This window comes from Nicotiana tomentosiformis, chromosome 5 (genome assembly GCF_000390325.3).
Source record: "Nicotiana tomentosiformis chromosome 5, ASM39032v3, whole genome shotgun sequence".
NCBI classification, from domain to species: Eukaryota; Viridiplantae; Streptophyta; class Magnoliopsida; order Solanales; family Solanaceae; genus Nicotiana; species Nicotiana tomentosiformis.
In genome coordinates, this window is record NC_090816.1 from 73,617,667 (window position 1) to 73,642,040 (window position 24,374).

Here is a 24,374-nt window from a genome sequence, read left to right on the forward strand (position 1 = left end):
TGGAAAAAACCTAAAGATATGAATGGAAAGATGCCTTCAAAACTAATATTCCCTCCATGTTTCCCAAATTTTGGTTGTGACTTGTGTGAAATAAGAAATCATTCTAAACTAAAGAAATTGCTTTTAACTTTTGTTTGAAAATTCTGTAATTCCTAGATTCGGCCAAAATATATGTACAACAACAACTCAATATAATCTTATCAGTGGGGTCTGGAGAGGGTAGTGTATACGCAGACCTTATCCCTACCCTGAGGTAGAGAGACTGTTTCCGATAGATCCTTGATTTTCTCCCTCCAAGAACTCACCTACTTTACTCTTGGGGTGAGTCGAACTCACAACCTCTTGGTTGAAATATATGTACGGACAAGCAAAAATATGGAAAAGGAGAAAGGTCGGAGCTTATGCCTTATTGAAACGTGTCAGAGGACCAACAGACGTACTAAGATTTGTAGGATCCATAGAATCAGTAGTTAAAGTAGAAGAAAAGAGTAGTAATAAGTGTGTACAAGGCACGTGTAAATGTATAGGCTGGCAAGCAAAGGCTATTATCTGCATCTGCACGAGGCTGATAGATGCAGTCGTCCCGTCCCATCTGTCCTCTCCTTTAAAGCACTCCTGGGGACCCCTTTGCAGTTATGGAACTCTTATATTCTCCATCCCTATTGTGACTTGACGTCTTTTTTTTTATACTCCTGAAAAAGGTTGATATTATTATTTTATTAATTTATTTTTAAAAGAAGGATACTCTATCTCTTTCAAATTAGATGAACTAACTTTCTTTTTTAATATGTTCTAAAATAAATAATATATTTTTGAATTTAAAAATAATTTAAATTTAAACTTTTTATTTTACTCTTATTGAGAAGTTTTTATAACCATACAAATGTCATTGACTCACAAAGCTTTTATCCCTTAAACTTTTAATACCATAAGTTTCAAAAGTCTTTTTTTTTCTTAAACTCCGTGCCGAGTCAAACTACATTATCTAAATAGAAACGGAGAGAGCATTTTTTAATATTTTATTAATAGAAATTATTTATAACCACACAAATACTATGACATATTTCAGATTATAAGTTTTGAAAGTTCTACGGCCACAAGATGTTATGGCTTATTTATGTAACGACCCGACCGATCATTTTATTTATATAACGACCCGACCGACAAAATTTGGTATCGTTCGGAGTTGATTTGATAGGATTATGATGTTTAGTTGCAATAGTAGAAATTCTTGAACTTTACTTTGAAATTCATGCGTTTTAGTCTTCGATTAGTAGTTTTAGATGTTATTTTCGTGTTTTGATCACGCGAGGGAGTTCGTATGATATTTTTAGACTTGTGTGGATGTTTGGTTTGGAGCCCCGAGGGCGCGGATGAGTTCCGGACATGTATCAGAATAATTTTGAACTGAAAATGTGTTGCTGGTGCTCAGTTATCGCAATTGCGAGCACCAGCCTCGTAATTGCGAAGGTGACAGTGGGGGCTCAGATGTCGCAGTTGCGACTTCCCCTTCGCATTTGCGAAGTCAGCAGGATTTGGATTCAATTCACATTTGCGAACATTTGTTTGCTTTTGCGAAGTTCCCAGCTTCGCAATTTTGAAGCCTTTTATCGCAAATGCAATGTTGACTGAGGCTGTCAAGGTTCGCAAATGCGAGCCCTGGTCCATAATTGCGAGGGTTCGCATTTACAAACCCTGTGTCGCAAATGCGACATCTGCAGCTGGTACAAAGGGCTGGGAGACGGGATTTTTGAAAACATTCTCTCATTTTTAAACCCTAGACTCGGTAGGAGGCGATTTGGAGAGGGAATTTTTACCTACAACTTTGTGTAAGTGATTGTAATCTATTTTCTAATCATATTCTATCAATATATCTTAGATTTTAACATCAAAATCATGTGAATCAAAGTGCACATTTGTGAAACTTTGTCAAGTTTTTGAAAAATAAGAATTTGAGTTTTGATAATCGATTTGGACTCGAATTTTGAAACTAATCACATATATGAACTCGTTGGGTCATGGGTAGTCGGAATCTACCATTGAATTCGGATTATGACCGAGCGGGCCCCGAGTTGACTTTTGTTGACGTTTTTGGAAAAGTGTAAATAATTTAGCTTTATCTATAGTAATTGATTTCCCTAGCATTGTTTGATGATATTAAGTCGACTTTAGTTAGATTTGAGCCGCGTGGAGGCGAATCTTAGGGGAAAAGCTATTTTCGAGAGTTGAATTGGCCTAGTTGAGGTAAGTATCTTGCCTAACTTTGTGTGGGGAAAACTACCCTTAGGATTGGTATTGATTGATTCATTTGTGCTATGTGAAAGTTGTGTACGCAAGGTGACGAATTGGTACACGGATTGTACGTGATATTTGATCGGTTTAGGCTACTTAGACTATTTCCATATTGTAACTAAAATGCCATATCATGTTCTAAATTCTCATAGTCAATTTATTCTTTTTTGTGTTAGTCTATCATCACATGACTTAATTGATTTGTTTAACACTTGTTCTACATCCTACATGATAAATTGCTCTCATGCATTAGTGAACTTGTTGCTCCTTTATTTGATACATGTCATCTCTTTCATTGTTGGTTATCATTACTTGAAATCATTGCATGTGTTATCTCTTTGATGGTTAATTATCATTATATGAAGTCATTGTTACTAGTTATCTCTTTCGTTGCTATTATTCTCAATTGAAGTCATGTTATTCCTTCCATTGTGAGTTAATTGTATTTGGTTCGTAGTTACACGTTATCTTTCTCATTGTTGAGTTATTGGTATTGAAGTTGTGGAAGCCGTATCATTTCGAAGCAAAGTTGATAATTGTTGAGATATCTTTCTTGTTGAGAATTTTACATTCATTGTTATTGTTGATATTCTTGTTATTTTGTTCTTCCTTGGTTTTTTGTCAGTTAGTGTCCGTATATGATCATTGTGGTTCTCTTTAATTGAACTTTTTCTGTTGTTTCAGTGATTACGATTCTAGTATTAGTTCATGCTATTAATGTAACGACCTGACCGGTCGTTTTGAGCTCTAGTGCATCATTCAGCGGTTTGAGACCCTGAGCAGCTTCACTTCAGGTATTATGACTTGTACGTATGGTCGGAATTGAATTTCGGGAAGCTCAGAGTTAGTTTGGGAAGAAAATTCTAATTTCAAAAGCTTTAAGTTGGAAGAATTGACTAAGGTTTAATTTTTGAGTAAATGACCTCGGAATCGGGATTGGAAGGTTCCAACAGGTTCGTATGATGATTTTGGACTTGGGAGTATGTCCGGATCGAGTTTTGGATGACCCAGGAGCGTTTCGGCGCCTATTATGAAAGTTGGCATTTTTGGAAGAAGTTCCTAAATTTGGGTTGAAGTGCATTTCAATGTTATTGATGTCCGTTCGGGATTCCGAGTCTCGGAATAGCTCCGTAAGGCGATTATGGTATTGGGAGTGCGTCCGAATGTGGATTTGGAGGTCCGTAGGTCATTTTGGGGTCATTTGGCAAAAGTTAGAAATTTGAAGGTTTTTGAGAAGTTTGACCGGAAGTGGACCTTTTGATATCGGGGTCGGATTCCGATTCCGGAAGTTGGAGTAGGTCCGTAATGTCGAATGTGACTTGTGTGCAAAATTTGAGGTCAATCGGACGTGATTTGAAAGGTTTTGGCATAAAATGTAGAAGTTTGAAGTTCTAAAATTTATTAAGCTTGAATTGGGGTGCGATTCATGATTTCGATGTTGTTTGGCATGGTTTGAGGGTTCGAGCGAGTCCGTTTTATGATTCCAAACTTGTTGGTATGTTCGGGCGGCCCCCCGGGGACCTCGAGTGGCAATCGGACGAGGCTCGGACCCAGTTGGAAATTGGGAGCAATAGCTGAAGCTCCCAGTTGTTGTCATAATCACACCTGCGCTTGGCTAGCCGCAGGTGCGAGCTACGAGCTGCAGAAGCGAAAGAGTGAGGGCAGCCCAGCCACCGCAGGTGCGGAAGTTTTTGCGCACCTGCGTGACCGCAGGTGCGAGAGCAGTAGTCGAAGGAGCGGATGGGCTCGCAGAAGCGATCCTTTTTGTCCGCAGAGGCGGAGCTTGGCCAGGTAAGGGAAATGCGCACCTGCGAGGGTTTGTCGCAGGTGCGGGACCGCAGATGCGTCCAAGGCACCGCAGGTGCGAAAAATCGCCTGGGCAATAAGGCTTTTAAAAGACGAGATTTGGCCATTTTCCTCTATTTTTCATTTGGTTGGGCGATTTGGAGCTCTTGGAAGGGAGATTTTCGTCATCTATGTCAAGGTAAGTGATTCCCACCTATTTCAAGTTTTATATATGGATTTAGACTTGAAAATTTGTAGAAATTTGGAATTTTGGTAGAAAACCTAGAAATGGATATTTTTGGATTTTGACAACGAAATTGGACATGGAATTTGGAATAAATTATATATTTGAGTTCATGGTGTCATGGGTAAAGTTTATCTTCAAAAATTTTCATAATCCGGGCACGTGGGCCCAAGGGTTATTTATTGACTTTTCAAGCGGAGTTAGGAATTGTTATAAACTGGATTATAAGGAGTATTAGAGTATACATTTATGGATTTGCACATTTATTGACTAGTTTTGGAGCGATGGGCATCGACTTGAGTTGTTGGAAAGGTTTTGGAGCCGGTTGTGGGACTTCGGAGCGAGGTAAGTCTCCTTTCTAACCTTATAAGAGGGAATTAACCCCATAGGTGAAATAATTCAATATGTGCTTCTATTTGTGGGGGCTACGTACGCACGAGATGACGAGAGTATGTGCGTAGCTACTAATATGCTTATGTACGGGTAGTCTAGAACCCAGATCATGTTATAATTGAAATGCTTACATCCTACTTGTTAATTTAAATTGCTTAAATCATATCGAAACTTGGTAAAGGAACTTTAAGAGGTTAAACTTTATTCTTCTTGACCGTAAATGGGAATTTGTATTTTTGTTGAATAGTTGCCCTTAATAAATCTTGAATTTGGTTGGTTTACATTGTATTTTCTCTTTTGTGAAGCGGGCCGAACGCCTCGGTAGATTAAATAGATGCATCTATGGTTCGCGTAGTTCGACTCTCGGCAGTGCACATTTTAAATATTTATGTTGGAGCGGGCCGTGCGACCTCGGCATGATTTGTGCATGATATATTTTTGGAATTGATTATAATTAATATTGCTTTCATTGGCCCGAGCTACAAAAATGTTAAATGATGAAAATAAATTTGGAAATTTCTTATGAACAAAAGAATTGTTTACTTATTTTATGATATTGAGCTTACAGCCGTTCTATGTAATTCATGCTTAATTATATCATTGACATTTTATTTATAGCCCATAGTAAGTGTTTAAGTCGACCCCTCGTCACTACTTCTTCGAGGTTAGGCGGGATACTTACTAGGTACGCGTTGATTTACGTACTCATACTTCACTTGCTGCACATTTTTTTGTGCAGGTGCATTTATGTTTAGCGGCCTTATGAGAGCAGAGGCGTGTAGGCATGCAGAGACTTAGGTGAGCTGCATTCCATAGTACGACCCGCAGCCAACAGAGTCTCCCTCAGAGTATTTATATTTTTCCTGTCCAATTTATATTCCGGACGGACGCTGTATTTTATTTTATATTCCTAGTTGATGCTCATGCACTTGTGACACCATGTTTTGGGGCCATTATGGGTTGCACTGTATTGAAATTATTAAAAATATTATTATTTATTTTGTAAATTCCATCTTTTACTATTTAATTGAAGGAAATATGATTTCAAAAATATAAAAATGAGAACCAAATTAAGTATTAATTTTTGGCTTGCCTGACAGCGGTGTCCGGCGCCATCACGACCTTTAATGGATTTTGGGTCGTGACAACATGGTATTAGAGGGTTAGGTTCACTTAGATCTCACGAGTCATGACCAAGTCTAGTAGAGTCTTGCGGATCGGTACGGAGACGTCTGTACTTATCTTCGAGAGGCTACCAGACTGTTAGGAGCACTTCCCTTCTTGATTCCTCATCGTGCAATTTGATTCCTTTGAGGCTTATGCCTTCATTTCCTTCCTATTCAATCTTATGCGACGAGAAGGGCTTGTTATAAATTTGTAATTGAGGAATTTTAATGGTACTACAGATGTGGTGCAGGATATTTCTCCCTACGTATTTGATTGGGCTATTGTCGTCGCCTTGCGGAAGGCCGTTCTGTCGTTGCAGCTAAGTATCAATATTACCTAAGGTTTTGAGATTTGGCATTGATTGTTATGACGATTCATGCGTTGCTATCGCATTGTGTTTGAGTAATGGTAGGATACTTGTCTATGTGTAGGGGCAGTGAATGATTTGAAAGGAGGTTTTTTTTCTCAATGCATGATTCAAGGGTTCAGTGTTTTATCTCCAACGGAGGAAAGACAATCGAACTAAGAATGTTCAGGTTTGGGTTGATGGAGTAACGAGACTTGGTATTTTCGAGCGTGGTGGAATTTTTATTTGTGATGTGGTGTCGTCGTCCTTGTTGAATGCGTTAAGTTCGCCGGTGTTATGGTCTTCTTCAACTCTCCTTCGGGGCAGGGTATTGTGAAATGGTGTCGGGGAAGCGGCTGTCAGAGATCGCAGTGTGCAGTGATTTAGGATCAAATTGATGTTTCGAGTGCCGATGGCTCGAGGAAGATGATTTTCGGAAAGGTTTAAAGTTGGTAGCGATCGATTGGTTCAAGTGCTACAGATATAGATTTTGATTTAAGGCAACAACTGGGCAGCAAATGATGAGGAAAGACATGTGGGAGGTGTCTTGTCGCGATTAAGTTTTTAGAAGGCCAAGTGTGAGAAGCAGAAGTCGAGTAGTTGCCTAAAGGAGATGGTTTGACCAAAGTGGGAGAGTGGCAGAGTATCAGATGGGTTCTGTGGTAGGATAGCTACACGCGTTGAGGAAATTTTAGAGTGATTTGGAACTCATGGTGGACAGTGACTAAGTCTACGAACTTAATTTGGAATATTGGCTGCTATACGGAGAAGGGTTGGATACGACAAAAAGGAGTTGCATGATATGAAGAAGGATACAACATGACTTTGGATTGGAATATTTTGTCGCACCTTTAGCTGATGTCCATGAGGAGTGAACGGACTTGTACAGCTGGTGAACGAGCACAGGCTCAGGATGGTTTATTGGTTACGTGGTAATTGTACTCGGTGCAGCGATGTTGGAAGATGTCGGCATGGAATTTCCACAGGTGGGTTATTTCTGGTTAGCAGGTTAACTGTTGCGTGGTGTTGATGAAGCTTCTACGAAGAATTTTACTGGCTATCGGGTAACAGGTCGAATATGTAAATGTGGCTAGTGATTCAAAGCGTTCATGAAATGGTTAACAGGAAGATTTTGAGGAATTTGGCGGGTCGATTGCGCAAGGCCATGTCAGTAAGGAAGAAGGAATCTTGGTAGGTTCCAGGGTCATGTAATGGTAGCTTTAAACTTAAGTAGTAGAGCCCCATCGCCTACGATTGGATTGCATGGTTGTCTACTTGTGAGGTTTCTGGTTATCGGCATATTGGTGGGTTGCTACGACTAAGGAAAGAGAACATCAATGGTGATTTGATCCAAGTATTTAAGGAATGTGTGTTACATTTTATCGGTTCATGTTCAGGTTTTGGGAAGACTTAAAGTCTATGCTTCGTGTGGATGTGATGTACAAGGAAAGTAAATTCAGTCGGTTGCTTCTTTGAGAGGGTGTTCATGTGCCAGCAGGGCCTTGAAGTTTGATTATATTCGGGAACAAGTCAGAGTGGGTGGCTCTCAACAATGGTTCTAGTGGGTTCAAAAATTCAAATGCGGTGCCTAAGGATTTCGAGCCAGTAGTATGGTTAAGTATCGAGCTTTTGCAGTAGATTATGAAAGGGGCTTGGAGTGTTCTATGTTATCATCGGTCTGCAGTGCGGTATTGGAAGATGGGAGAAAATAACTTCAGATTCGTAAAGGAAATATCAAAATGGGTGTACCAGTTGAAGATGTGAATGTGCGCACAAAGAGGGTATGAGATGGTTTGTGGGTCTTGAGACAAACGTGGTCTCGTGAAATAAGGTCACTCAGGATGAGTGCGGATTTGGGTTCATGATGTTTTGAATGGAGCTATTATTATTTCTAGGGCAAGTCCCGAGTAAATTAGAAGAAGTGGCTCGGTTGGTAATGGTTGAATCAACACGGTTATGGAAGTGACCAGTTTCTCCAGTGTGAAGTTATACATGTAGTTTGTGGTTGTACACTTGGGCTTGAGCGCCACCACAACTTGGTTGATTTGGGAGGTATTCGATTCATATGGCTTTGTTGTGTAAAGGGATTTCCAGAAGAGTTATGGCAGTTTAAATCACGACAAGAGGTTGTATTTTCTGCGGTTTGGGAATTTAGTTGCGTGTTGCATTAGTTCTTCTTAAATGAGTTAAGTAAAAGGTTTCTATATAATGAAGTGTTTATTCTATTAGTGGATCAAGGTTATTATGGAATTCTAGTACTCTCACGTATTGGCATGTTAGGTGCAGTGAGCGGCATGGGAAAATTGGAAGCTGAGGATCAAGGTTGCGGTTCGGTGTTGACAAGAATGTCACGAGCTCGGATGATCAGGGAAGAATTCAGATGTTTAGAGTAAGCTGGTATTGTCTTTAGCGTCACCTGAGATCGGTGTCCTGTGTAAGAGGCTTTGTGTACTGATTCACGACTTCTTGATTTGCTTTACAGCATTTGTGTGGCTGGTGGTATGGATGTGCAAACTTGTTACCTGATGCAGAAGGTCGTGGGAACGTATCCCACGGGAAGATTGTATAAGTGTGGCATGTAGTCACTTGATTGATTAAAGATTTGAAACCAAGTATGGAGATTTGGTGATATCGCTAATGTGAGAGTTTAGGCCTGAAAGGTGCTCTATTCAGTCGGTTGTGAATTGTGAAAGTTTGTTCCGGATTTGACGGCTGTTCTTGTGTGTCATGAAAAAGGGGTGTTGTGGATCCTTGAAAGGTTATTAGCCCAGTGCGGTACGATCAGAATTGACTTGAGGTTTGTGGATGGATCTAAATGTGAATGTGGGCTCTATATCAGGCCGGATGTGTTCATTTTAGCATAACGTTATTTTTGGAGGGGTCTTCGGGCCCTGGATGTTATTTCTGCTGTCGGCCCTTCCGTGTAGTCTCTATTGTGCCATGTGGGTTGTGAGGCGGTTTGATTATTCATACTCGTATTGAGACCCCGTATAGTTTGTGGTGTTATATGAGCAGGATGGCTCTCTAGATGCAGGTCATTTATTGCACCTTAGTTGTGCTTGAGTTTTTTAGCGTATGACGCTACCCGCCTCCCTAGGATTTGTATTATGCACTTGGCGTGCTTATGGTTGATATTCGGGCATTTCGTGAGTATAAGCATTACGGCTCGATGTGTGTTTTCTTTCGATTATTATGTGTGGATCAGGTGGCACGCCGCCACAGGTATATGGTTGGATCGGGTGGCACTCCGCCACAGATATGTTGTTTGGATCGGGTGGCACGCTGCCACGGATATCATGGTTGGATCGGGTTACACGCCGCAACTGTATCATGTATGGATCGGGTTGCATGCCGCAACAGTGTGATGTTGAGCACAGTTCCCTATATCTATTCCTGTGTGTTTTGTCCCGCATTTTCTGAGAAAGATTCATGACACCTTTCCGGTTGTTTAATTAGTTACGTGGGTTGAGTAGTTCTTTCCAGAGTTCGTTTTCCTTATGTATCACATGCGAGTTTGTGGATTGTTAGCACATGATGGCATCATATGAAACCTTTGGTAGTGTTTGTGGTGGCTTATTGCCGGAATAACTTATACTGGGTGAGACAAAATTATTGGACCTGGGATCAGTGCGATTGGATCATATGAGGCATATTAAAAAGAAAATATCGTTATTTAGTTCATAATGGGGCAATGGTCCTTGTCAAGAGAAGGAACCCAGTGATTTGTTGACTTGGCAATTGGTTATGAATTTCTGCACATCTCTTCCATCGTGGCAGCATTTCAAGAGTTGGAATAGGACTTATACGTGTCATGAAGTGTATTGTGGGCATCAGATTCGTGGAATTTCGGCTATTGTTATCGGAAGATATTATTATGGTCATGTGAATTATGCAGTGCATGGCAAGAATTTAGTAAGGGTACACAATCATGTTTGGTGCAATGTGTAGTGATTGATACGGTGTTCATATGTTGGAAACAAGCCTGGTGGAGAATTTCGGATGTTGGAATTTCACTCTAAGACTTACTTGACTAAATAAAGAGGAAGATCTTCAGATTGGCTCGAGCTAATGTGCTCAACTGGGTTGTGGTAGCACGGGTAGGTGCACGAGGTGTTGACCAATGATTTCGGACAACTCCAGAACAGTTCTTAGCACGTTCGAAGACGAACATATGTTTAAGTGGGAGAGAATGTAACGACCCGACCGGTCATTTTGAGCTCTAGTGCGTCATTCAGCGGTTTGAGACCCTGAGCAGCTTCACTTCAGGTATTATGACTTGTATGTATGGTCGGAATTGAATTTCGGAAAGTTTAGAGTTAGTTTGGGAAGAAAATTCTTATTTCGAAAGTTTTAAGTTGGAAGAATTGACTAAGGTTTGATTTTTGAGTAAACGACCTCAGAATCGGGATTGGAAGGTTCCAACATGTTCGTATGATGATTTTGGACTTGGGTGTATATCCGGATCGGGTTTTGGATGACTCGGGAGCGTTTCAGCGCCTATTATGGAAGTTGGCATTTTTGGAAGAATTTCCTAAATTTGGGTTGAAGTGCATTTCAATGTTATTGATGTCCGTTTGAGATTCCGAGTCTGGGAATAGCTCCGTAAGGCGATTATGGTATTAGGAGCGCGTCCAGATGTGGATTTGGAGGTCCGTAGGTCATTTTGGGATCATTTGGCGAAAGTTAGAAATTTGAAGGTTTTTGAGAAGTTTGACCGGAAGTGAACCTTTTGATATTGGGGTTGGATTCCGATTTCGGAAGTTGAAGTAGGTCCGTAATATCGAATGTGACTTATATGTAAAATTTGAGGTCAATCATACGTGATTTGAAAGGTTTTGGCATCGAATGTAGAATTTTGAAGTTCTAAAGTTCATTAAGCTTGAATTGGGGTTCGATTCGTAATTTCGATGTTGTTTGGCATGATTTAAGGGTTCGAGCGAGTCCGTTTTATGATTCAAAACTTGTTGGTATGTTTGGGCAAGGCCCCGAGGGCCCCGAGTGGCAATTAGACGAGGCTCGGACCCAGTTGGAAATTGGGAGCAACAGCTTAAGCTTCCAATTGCTGTCATAATCGCACCTGCGCTTGGCCAGCCGCAAGTGCGAGCTCGCAGGCGCGAGCTACGAGCCGCAGAAGCGAAAGAGTGAGGGCAGCCCAGCCACAGCAGGTGCGGAAGTTTTGGCGCACCTGCGTGACCGCAGGTGCGAGAGCAGTAGTCGCAGCAGCGGATGGGCTCGCAGAAGCGGTCCCTTTTGTCCGCAGATGCGGAGCTTGGCTAGGTAAGAGAAATGCGCACCTGCGAGGATTTTGTCGCAGGTGCGGGACCGAAGATGCGGCCAAGGCACCGCAGGTGCGAAAAATCGCCTGGGCAGTGAGGTTTTTATAAGACGGGATTTGGCCATTTTCCTCCATTTTTTATTTGGTTGGGCGATTTGGAGCTCTTGGAAGGGAGATTTTCGTCATCTATGTCAAGGTAAGTGATTCCCACCTATTGCAAGTTAAATACTTGGATTATATATGGATTTAGACTTGAAAATTTGTAGAAATTTGGGATTTTGGTAGAAAACCTAGAAATGGATATTTTTGGATTTTGACCACGAAATTGGACATGGAATTTAGAATAAATTATATATTTGAGTTCGTGGTGTCATGGGTAAAGTTTATCTTCAAAAATTTTCAAAATTCGGACACGTGGGCCCGAGGGTAATTTATCGACTTTTCAAGCGGAGTTAGGAATTGTTATAAACTGGATTATAAGGAGTATTAGAGTATACATTTATGGATTTGCACATTTACTGACTAGTTTTGGAGTGATGGGCATCGGCTTGAGTTATTGGAAAGGCTTTGGAGCCGGTTGTGAGACTTCAGAGCGAGGTAAGTCTCTTTTCTAACCTTGTAAGTGGGAATTAACCCCATAGGTGAAATAATTCAATATGTGCTTCTATTTGTGGGGGCTACGTACGCACGAGGTGACGCGAGTCCGTGCGTAGCTACTAATATGCTTATGTCCGGGTAGTCTAGGACCCAGATCATGTTATAATTGCGATCCTTGCATTCTACTTGTTAATTTAAATTGCTTAAATCATATCGAAACTTGGTAAAGGAACTTTAAAAGGTTAAACTTCATTCTTCTGGACCGTAAATGGGAATTTGTATTTTTTCTTGAATAGTTGCCCTTAATAAATTTTGAATTTAGTTGTTTTAAATTGTATTTTCTCTTTTGTGGAGCGGGCCGAACGCCTCGGCAGGTTAAATAAATGCATCTATGGTTCGCGCTGTTCGACCCTCGGTAGTGCACAATTTAAATATTTATGTTGGAGCGGGCCGTACGACCTCGACATGATTTGCGCATAATATATTTTTGGAATTGATAATAATGTATATTGCTTTCATTGGCTGAGCTACAAAAATATTAAATGACGAAAATAAATTTGGAAATTTCTTATGAACAAAAGAATTATTTACTTATTTCATGATATTTTATTTATAGCCCATAGTAAGTGTCTAAGTCGACCCCTCGTCACTACTTCTTCGAGGTTAGGCGGGATACTTACTGGGTACGCGTTGATTTACGTACTCATACTTCACTTGTTGTACATTATTTTGTGCATGTGCATTTATGTTTAGCGGCCTTGTGAGAGCAGAGACATGTAGGCATGCAGAGACTTAGGTGAGTTGCATTCCATAGTACGACCCGCAACCAACATAGTCTCCCTCTGAGTATTTATATTTTTTCTGTCCAATTTGTTTTCTGGACGAACGCTGTATTTTATTTTATATTCTTAGTTGATGCTCATGCACTTGTGACATCGGATTTTGGAGCGATTATGGGTTGCACTGTATTAAAATTATTAAAAATATTATTATTTATTTTGTAAATTCCATCTTTTACTATTTAATTGAAGGAAATATGATTTCAGAAATATAAAAATGAGAACCAAATTAAGTATTTATTTTTGGCTTGCCTTACAGCGGTGTCCGGCGCCATCATGACCTTTAATGGATTTTGGGTTGTGACAATTAACTTGTTTCGTATCAGTTATTTCTCCACTTTCCATTATTTACCCTTATCATATTTTAATACTGTTTATTCATATCCTAATAGGTGTCTTGACCTGGTCTCGTCACTTCTCTACTGAGGTTAGGCTATACTTACTGGGTACTGTCGTGGTATACTCATACTACGCTTCTGCACATATTTTTGTGCAGATCTAGGTACGTCTGCCCGTGCCGGATGCTAGAGTTGATTGAGTTACTGGTTTTTGGAGACTTCAAGGTATACCTGCTCCACGTCCGCAGGCCTCGGAGTCACCTTTCTTTACTTTTACTACTGTTGTATTTTTCATTCAGACAGTGATGTAGTAGATACTCTAGCTTACTCTGTAGAGCTTATGACTCAGTTCCACATGTTTTGGGAGAGTATTTGTTGAGATTCTATTTCAGGAGTTTATATCAGTTATTCAACCTTGTTTTAGTACTTTGTCAATTATTTCTGTCAAGTTATTATTAACTGTTAGGCTTAACATTACGACATCGTACTAAAAAAAATTGGAGTCGTGACAATTTAAGACCATATATCTCAAAAATCATCCCTTCTTTATTAAAATTTGTGCCAAGTCAAACTAGGATAATTCTTTTGAAACGAGAGGAGTATTTTATAACACAACCTTACTTGGCTTTAAGCCTATTCGGTGAGCCGCGCTACTCAAACTCCATGTCTATTTATTGTGATGTGATTTAATTATTTACGGATTTTAATAAATAAATAAATTAGTTAAAATATAATACTATCTAAATTGTATATAAAATATTTTTGTTTCTAAAAATCAGGTTATTAATGAAAATAAAAAAAAATTAAGTTTATATTATTTCTATATATTATTCCTTTTGACATAGATTAAAAAAATAATCATGTATAATAAAGAGAAGAACAACTAAAAAATAGCCGCTGAGAATTGTAAGAAGCTTCGTCAGTGCACGCGTGATTGTAAAAATCATCGAACAGGAAAATTCACAACAAATGGTGACTCTGATTAGGAACCAATTCCTAACTAGGTCACTCGATTTGGGATCTCATGCACAAATACATGCGCATCTAAGAAGCGTATTCTGAGTGTGATACAACAAAATAAATGGGTTTGTCAGATTTTTTTCCATTAATGGTGAAGGCGCACCACACTAGCGAGCCTTCTTCTTGTAATATTAATGCCCTCAAACTGACGGACCGTTAAGTGTAATTTGAGAAGAAGGCGCACTGAGTAATTGCACCTAGCTAGCCTTCCTTATATTTTTTATTTACACAGAAGGATCAATGGGGTGACGCGCCTTCAGTTGTAATTATATTCAACCGACTGACATTGATTTTGACAAATGTCTGACGCTACAGCTTTACGGAAGACTCATTGTCTGATTGGGCCTTCTGTGAAAAATAGAAGGTTTGCGTATTAAATGCGTGTTTTGTTGGAAAAACAAATGCTAGAATACATGCATTTAGATTCTATATATAATTGGTGTTATTTCATGATGTGTATGGTGTGTTTGAATATACCAAAGTTTGTTAAAAGGTTAGTATTATTTTTATAGTTTGTAATCTAATTGCCAAATATTAGTATTATTTATTGATTATAATTGCTACTTTCGGTAAGTCTTAAAATTTCAACTGATCAGCGTGTAAGGGTTGCGATGTACTGGGGTGGTGACATAATTTATGAAACTATCACAGATAGATATAATTGTGGTGCTCGTGCCATTGTGAAAGTTTCGCTGAATGTTGAGTATGAGTGACTTGTTAGGAACTTGCATATTAGGATGAAAGCCAACCCTAACGAGGTAACGCTTGTTATCTACGGTAGGTGGCCATATCAGACCACACAGGATATTGCTCGATATATAGAAATTCTTATTGTTGATGGTGAGTCATTGCAAGATTTTTTGAGGGCACCTGATAGATTAAGGCATATGATGAATTTTGATGTGCTTGAGATATTTATTAAAATAAAATTATTGGAGGTTGTTGAGCCCACAAATATTTTTCACGAGTCATCTATGCTTTCTAACGTGCCATTTTTAATCTTAATGAGCCTCCAACCAGCTTATGTGCCATGTACTGATCCACTGGGTAGTTATTCAGAATTTCTAGTTATACAAGGTTGTTATCACAAAGTGCAACACCAGACATTGAACCAACACCTAGTGGCTATGGCCATGGTTGTACTAGTTTTGGCACATCGTTTTCCACTAAAAATTATCATTATCATAGTTTTGGAGATGGTGTAGGAACCAGTAGTGCAACCAATACACTTGAGAATAATAAAATCCCACATATTCTAATATTTTTAGATATACTGGCTCGTGTTGAAGCTGATGCTCATGTTGACTAAGAGGGTGATGATTCTAACGGTGATGCCTCGAACGACGCATATGAGTCAATATGGTTGATGACTCTGGTTCTGATCAAGATGTTGACGATGATAGCCAACCGGAAGTCGATGATGTACAACAGACACAACCATTTCATAGGGAGAACATGCCATTTTTATATGATGCTCAGGGGCATCCATAGGTGTTTGCATCTACCCGTGAGTCAGAGGGTGTTCGTAGTAAAATTTGGATGGAGATAATGCAATTGCTCTTGAGTCTGGAATGTTGTTCCCCACCGAGGAGAGACTGAAAACTGCTGTGACATTATGGAGTTTGCGGGCAAATAGGGAGTTTAAGGTATGGGAAGCAAAAAAGAATTATTGGACCGTTCATTGCAGGAGGTGGGAATCCGGGTGCAAGTGGATGCTTAGAAGCAGGAAAACTCAAACCGATTTATGGACAATTGGAAAATACTATGGCAAGCACAACTGTCTGATGGGTGTAATCCCAGAGGATCATTATAACTTGAATACTTACCTTATTTCTTCTTTGTTGTTACCTTATGTTAGGAACAATCCTCAGTTCAAGCTTAAAGAGGTGCAGACTACAGTCAAGGTTGCAGTTTCACACACTCCGTCATACAAAAAAGCTTGACTCGGTCGTAGGCGTGCATTAAAGATAATATATGGTGACTTTGATGAGTCATTTGCACAACTTCCTATGTATATGAATGCACTCAAGCATTTTAATCCAGGAACTGTGGTGGAATGGGTGCATGCAGATCAGTCAACGAAGGAGATAAATATCTTTAAGTATGTTTTTGGGCATTTAAACCTTGTATTAAAGGATTTAAGAGTTGCAGACTTGTTATATCCATTGATGGCACTCACATTTATGGAAAGCACGACTAAAAGATATTTATTGCTATGACTGCAGATGTAAATGAGCAGATATAAATGAGCAGATATTCCCATTAGCATTTGCAATTATCGATAAGGAGTCAAAAGTTGCTTGGTCGTGGTTCTTGTCATGTCTTGGAGTGCATGTTGTAAAAGGTCGCCGGGGAGTTACATACATATCAGATCGGGCTCCTGGAATTATTTGAAGTTTTGAGGAGCTCGTCCAACTGCATGAGCATAATGCATATTATCGGTTATGTCTTAGGAATTTGAAGAGCAATTTCAACTCAAAGTTTTCGAACAAGGAGTTAGAGTGAATGATGTGGCATGCAACTATCCAACACCAAGAACGCAAATTAAAAAATGCTATGAAATGTCATATTCATGTTTTAATCCACATATAAACCATGTATTTAACTCACAAGGTATAAAAATCACTTACCTCAAGTTTGATGATGAAAATGACGCTCCAAAATTGCCCCAGAGTCGGCTCCCATGAAAGAAATGAGTTGAAAATGAGCCAAACCCTCGATTTAAAACAAGTCTGCCTAAAATTTCCTTCTTCGCGATCGCGGAAACACCCTCGCGATCACGAAGGCCAAAAGCCCAGCTGTCCAAAAGTCCTACTTCGCATTCGCAGCCGCCTTCCCGCATTCGCGATGCCTCCACGTCTCACTGCTTCGCGTTCGCGGTCCTCGAACCGCGTTCGCGATGGCTTAGTGCCTCCAGGACCTAACTCCCCCTCCTTCATCGCGTTCGCGATGCCCAACCGCGTTTGCGTAGAGCACCTTAGCCTCACCTATGCGTTCGCGACCCCTTTGTCGCGTTTGCGATGCACAAATTCCTCCCCAGCTCCAGCTTCTCTTCGCGATCGCATCCCTTTAACCGCGATCACAATGCTTACCAGAAACACTAGAAACCAACAATCACAAAACAAAGGAAAATGGTCTGAAACCATCCCGAGGCCCCCGGGACTCCGTCCAATCACACCAACAAGTTCCAAAACATGACACGAACCTGCTCGAGGCCTCAAGTCACACCAAACGACATCCAAACTACGAATCGGCGATCAAAATCTTTCTTTTAACTTTCTAACATTCCAACTTCGACGAACGCGTCCGATTCATACCTAAACATTCCGGAATGACGCCAAACTTTATGCACAAATCATATATCATGGTACGAACCTATTACAAGGTTCGGAACCCCAAACAGACATCGATTACACCAAAGTCCACTTCAAACCTAACCTAGAAAATTCTAAACCTTCAAAATGCCAGCTTTCCACAATAAGCGCTGGAATGCTTCCGGACCACCCGATATTCAATCCGAATATATGCCTAAGTCCGAAATTATCATACGAACCTATTGGAGCCTTCAAATCCCAATTCAGAGGCCGTTTACTCAAAAGTCAAACCTTGGTCAACTCTTTCAACTTAAAGCTTCCGAATTGAGAATTTTTCATCCGAATCAACTCTGAACTTCCCGAAATTCAATTCCGACTACGCGTACAAGTCATAAAACATGAAGTGAAACTACTCAAGGCCTCAAACTGCGAATGACATGCTAGAGCTCAAAATGACCGATCGGGTCATTACAACGTGGTTGCCCCAACCAAGAGCGCGCGCAGCAGAATCAGAGATAATAGTTGTTGCTATGTATTTGTGCAATGTTTTATTTTGTATGTGTGTTTTGTATTACATGTATTTAGTGTAATGTATTCATTTCTAGTTGGTGCTATAATGTATGGATTTTTTTTAATTATAAAACTTAATAGGACTACATAATATTTGACTACAACACATTCTTAAGGGCTTAAGAGTTTTTGTTGGGCATGTCGTCCTCGGAAAGGTAGTTCTCATTGACTAACACATTTCGTTTCTCATCTTCTGTTAAAGATCGATTAGTTGCTTTGGCTTGTTCCCTAGCAAGTTTGAGAATGTAGAATCTGCATCGCCTTACCAACATCCTATTATTTTCTTTCCGTATTTGCCTAATAGCAACCTCATTCTAATAGTCGATGTGACTCGCATATCTATGATCCCTTTCACGACGAAGTCCGCAGTAATACTCACAAGGATCAGTGCGTTTCACCAATCGAAAATCATTATCTCGTTCCACAAGCAAATGTGGTTTGTATTCGTCTATATCAAAATCTGGATAAGAAGATCCATCTCAGCTATAATCAGATGGATCCAAGTTTGAATTTGAATCATTATTAGTGTTATTTGGGAAAACAATTTCATATGGAGAAGAACTATTTTGGTTGTTGTTTGAATTCTCAGATGACATTTTTCAATTGTGATATACTAGTGTATATTGTTCTACTGGAAAAATATGCGACGTAACCCTTTTACTTTTAGTAAATGCGAAAGGGTAGAGACATAGATTGACGAACCTATATTTAATAGTGTTATTACCTTGTCAAATCAGTATAAAAGGTGAGCTATAGGGAAATAAATTTGAATAGATTCCTGCCATAATAACCAAACATGCACTTGTCACAATACATTACGAAAAGCTAAAGCCAACATACGTAAACGTGTTATGATGATACCTTGTCAAATCAGCAATGAAGCACGCCTAAAGTTATTACATTATAGAGTAATATTATTATTTTATAGAATATTATCTTCATCCAACATCTCACAATTCGAGTTCTAAACGGGTGTTACCATGTAGCCGTCACGACTCAAAGTTACTCTAATGCAATGCATGCGCATCCTGTTATTCTTTTCACGAATGTGATTGAGAGCGGCATGAGTTCTTCTACTATACCGTGCGGCATCTGGAGAGCTCGGCGTCTTGGGCGGTTGAGGCCATATTCTTGTAGTTCCTACTCCAAATTTCTTGCTAGCGCCAAACGGTAGTTCCATTCACATCTCATTTCATTGTTGTAGTCTGTTGTAGTCTCGATTATAACGATTATTAGGGTCTAGCGAATAAGAAAATTCTTGCTCCTCTAGTGCCCAATGTCGACCTATTGCGTTAAATATTTTGCCTAGATATAGTAGGTTGTGCGACTAACATTCCATTGGAATGGATTCGGCGAAGACATTACTTAATTTTGTAGTATAACACAAATATTATGTTAGAATCTCGTAGATAAAAGGTGTAGTTTTTATAGTAAAATAATGGCATATTATTTGACATGACAAGTGATTCACGTGCACATTCTAAAAAAATAAATTATACGGAAATAAATTCTGACTACTGAATCTCACGAACAATTCAAAAGTTATGATTAACAAGACAATACATTCACGTGAAACGATATCAAGTCAGCAACTGCAAATTAATGTAACAATAAACATGACAATACATTCATGTGTCACAACGCCTAGCATGAATATCAGCATGACGTCTAAGCCTATGATGATGTGCCTGCTCATGCCCATCTGTATCGTCAGGCCTAGTCCGCCTCACTACAGGTGCATCAACGCCATGACATCTAACTCGTTCTGGTGGCCTACCATATGGCCTATGTTGTCCCCTTCCTCTGGACATCTCCAATGCAGTTGTGTCTTCGGACATATCTACTACCTGCGACTCCGTGCCAAATGAAAAGGGAACTGGATCAATATGAACATGGTCTCGTAGATGTGGGTATGCTACAAGTGAATAATGATTAAACTCAGAACCCACCATCTGTGGCATCGGGCACGGAGTCTGAAATGAATACTCTGGACCCAAGGGTCGATACACAACTACTTGGATAGCGTACTGGCTGTTTGGGACGCTAGCGCTCGTCTCACCATGTCATGGAGGTGTACCCCCAAACATGTCAGCAGGGGCGGATGCAGCACTCCGGTGATGGTTCAATTGAACCCATAACTTTTGACGCGTAGTATAAATTAATGTGTAAAAATTCATTAAAATTACAATAAATAGTAGATTGAACCCATAGTTTCAAAAATATAATGGGTTCAATGCTAAGAATCTTAAACGTTGAACCCATAGAATTTAAATCCTGGATTCGCCTCGGCATGTTAGCCGGCATGTCATAAAGAAGATGACCTATAGTATCCGACCGTGCATGCTCGTTCCATGACTGGTCATATGAAGGGACATCTGAAAGAGCGCCATGTGAACCAGGAGCGTCACTAGCAAACCCCTATCTACGTGGGCGTCTCCTGCCCACCGTGTCCACCTGCTCTGCCACCTCTACGCCTCGGTACATTATGCGACTCTACATATGTATCACAACATGGATACTCTATCTCAATGTCACCCCTACTCTGTTCACCTGCAGCCTTAGATGAATCCAAAGACAACTTAGACAACTCAAGTGCAAGCTCACAAACCTATGGAATGTCGCTATCCTGGACACTCAACGTTCTCCTGTGTATGCGGTGTAGAGCACGAGCCTACATAACAATACTAAATTAAACATAAAAACTTAACGTGTGAATTTAGATAAAATATAATAAAACATACCAGAACTTTACTCTTTCCGGCAAAGGTCTGGTATCTCTGTGTGAATTGGTGATTAGGATGCCCGACAAGGTTAATAACTTTATACCACTGTATATATGCTGTGTCATCCTCATTCCCTCTTCGGACCTCTGATGTCGCAATGTATCTTCTTCGGCTATGCCATAGTAGTACCTCAATGGAGTAGAATTGTTGCCAGTCAAAGTTAGGTCGGCCCTTGCGGTCCATCTGAAAGTGTATATGATCTCATTGTATAGGCCTAGGGATGAACTGGACTAAACCAAACTGACGCATCACCCTGTTCGGATGTTGCCATTCAACCGCATCCCAGCAAATAAAAGGGTACAACAACACACCACAAATCTTCATCAATCAGGTAATACTCTAGTAAGCTAGCCATAATCTCAGTGGTATATGGCATCCATGAGAACTTTATCAAAAAGTAATAGTAAATAACAAACAATACATAATTAATCCACAGAGTAAATAAAAATAAAATAAACCAAACGTCTTTAGTACCCGTTGCTCCACTAGTGCATCTAAATGATCACGAAATAATTATAGCAGATGTGCTACTATTGTATCACGGCACAATGGAGTCTTCCATCTACAAGCTGGTGAATGTGGACAGTTGGCTCACTTAACTGCAGCATGAAGGGCAAAATTCTCTCGTATATCCATACCTTCATGCCATAATTAAAAATAAACATATATTTTAAACTATGACCAATAAATGAATAATTTAATTTCATTACCTGAAGCAAAGGCAGAAATTCGCCGACGGTGCTAGTCCTACACTATGAAGCACGATAAAGAAATCTATACAGTATAACTAGTGTGGCTGCTCCCCAAGCGTATCGCCCAACATTGTCTAGGTCATGAAGAAACGGTAGATACATCAACTTAACCTTGCAACCTGATGTATCAACCGCAAGCATACTTCCAATGATCCACATCATGTAAAAACGAACCCTATGCTGGACTTCATACTCAGGGGTATCATCAGTAATCAGATTAAGTAACTTTATATGGCCAATCAATGATGACATTCTAAGCCTGCCCCCCGAAAATTCAGTATCATCGGTGCTCAACCGAGAAATGTCATCATCGAGGAACACCATTCTTCAGCGCCCCTAGTATCATCCAACCCCGTCACATGATCTCCGTCAATAGGTAACCCGTATAATACAACAATATCCTGCAGCGTGATCGTAGCCTCACCAGTCCTAAGACGAAAAGTATGTGTCTCTGGACGCCATCTCTCCATCAATGATGTTATCATATCATGATCAAGTGTTGTGTATCTAGCAGCCACAACACCATAAAATCCTGCCTGCAGCTAGTACCGACATACCCGTGCTGCGGGCCGTGCATGTAACGACTGTCTCTCTATGTGTTTCCAAAACTCACCATCGTACCATCGGCACATCAATGCCTCACACGTGGCACTATCCCATATCTTCTGAATACGGTGGTCAGCTTGCCCCACAAGGATACGGAATCGAAAGGGCCCGGGTGCAAAGTAGGGACTTCCATATAGCCTGAAAACACAAGGCAACAGATGGTAATAAATATCAGTAAAAATGCATATATGTCATATAATTTATAACATTGAATAAACTACCTATCAAAAGCATAATAAATTCACCTACCCTACCCTGCATATTCACACAAATCTTGATTGCTTTTCAAAAAGTTATTCGACTATCTAATATGTCACTTTCTCATGACGCATACATTGAGTTTCTTTTCACATAATGGGACATAGTATGACACTATAAATACAACGAGAACTATATCCTTCAAGTCGTTCGCACATATCTATATGATTTTCTTTAGTTTACATTTAGAATAATGCCTAAGAATCTAACTTTCAATGGTTTGTTCAGGAGAAGGCAAAAAGGAGAAGGTAGTTCACGAAACCTCCATGGTAAGAGCGAAATATTAAATAGAATTGAACCATATTTTTAAAAAAATATGCTAGGTTGTTATACCGATCTTTCGAGTAAGAAGTGGTATGGTATTCTTCGCCCCTTACAAAATCAACCTATTTCTATCTATATAGATCTTGGAGTAGCAAGACACATTATTGAAGGTACCACACACTCAACAAAGCCTAACGGAGTTCGAGTTTGGGATGAAAAACTTCAGTGGATTGAATTATATTCGAAGAGGTGTTATGTCGCTGGCACAACCTCATTATACCACAAGCAGTTTCGGAAACTTTCCAAGAATGCAAGTTCAGAGATGAAACACTAGTTATCCGGCACTTGATGAAAGAAATTTTAGAGATGGAAAAAGCATTAGACACCTTTCATGCTTTGAATGAACTAACAATGGTAGAAGAGAGTGAAGAAGATCATTGGGCGGTATTGGAAAACACAAAATTTCATCGCGATCAAACATATCCAGTATACCCAATAATTGAAGAATGGATAGGACTTCCAAAATATTTACCATAAACATTGGATTATGGAGTGCGATATTGTTTCCGAAATCATGTCTTTGGTGATTTTAGCTTTACCCAAGAAGTTCAAGACCTACGTGATAATTGGGTTCTTGAATCCGAGGAAGAAGTGGAGGACGAAGCCGAGGATAATTGGGGTCAAGACCTACGTGATAATAACAAGATATATATTTTTAATAACCAAAATATAATATACAACCAATCAAAATATAAAAAAAACTAATAATGGTCAATTTATTTTCCCTACAAATAAAAGGAATTTAAATTAATATTTTTGCTCATATAACAATTAAACTTGTTCTAATATTCAAACTTGGACATAATCAAAATGCAACAATTGGACATGAATTCAAAAAAGAAAATAAATAAAATCATAACCAATCAAAATATAACAAGAATCTATATAAAATTTAGGGCAAAAAAAATTGGGAGCAATAAAACTTACTTGAACAGCTGTGCTACAAGTTGTTCCGAAAATAGTGCGACTTTTTTTGGGACCGAAATAGGGCAATTTTTCTGTGAAACTTGAAGGAATTTTCGGTTGACAGTGGAGGATTTCGACTGAAATGGAGAAGAAAGGTCTGAGTTTAACACCTATTACGAAAGAGCATTTAAAGCGCACAATTTCAATATGTATGCTGAAGGCGCGGTCATCAAGCACACCTTCAGTATAAACACTGAAGCAGCAGTCAACGAACGCGCTTTTAGTAAAGCCGAATTGTCAGACAGGTCAAATCGGCGTCAGGACTTTTAATTCTACTGAAGGCGCGTCACTCTATTGAGCCTTCTGTGTAAATAAAAAATATAAGGAAGGCACGTCAGTTAATAACACCTTCGGTTGATTTTAAAATTTACAACTGAAGGTGGAATTACTCAGCAAGTCTTCTTCTTAAATTACACTTAAAAGTCCGTCAGTTTTGGGGTGTTAATATATCACAACCCAAAATCTCAATATCGGGGCCGTAATGGCGCCTAACATCTACTTACTA

General features: G+C 39.6%; 1 long non-coding RNA gene across 3 annotated transcripts; it reads right to left on the bottom strand.

The window, feature by feature from the left end:
• Positions 1-19,704: 19,704 nt before the first annotated feature.
• On the bottom strand, positions 19,705-24,056 carry LOC104111516 (uncharacterized). 3 transcript variants are annotated; one of them, XR_689731.4, is made up of 5 exons: positions 23,831-24,056; positions 23,376-23,530; positions 21,674-22,459; positions 20,922-21,601; positions 19,705-20,851 (listed from the first exon to the last, which is right to left on the bottom strand). It is a non-coding gene; the product is annotated as an uncharacterized lncRNA (long non-coding RNA). The 3 variants fall into 3 exon arrangements; XR_689730.4 differs by lacking the exon at positions 23,376-23,530 and having other exon boundaries at positions 19,705-20,027; positions 20,130-20,851; positions 23,831-24,040; XR_689729.4 differs by lacking the exon at positions 23,376-23,530 and having other exon boundaries at positions 23,831-24,040.
• Positions 24,057-24,374: the final 318 nt, after the last annotated feature.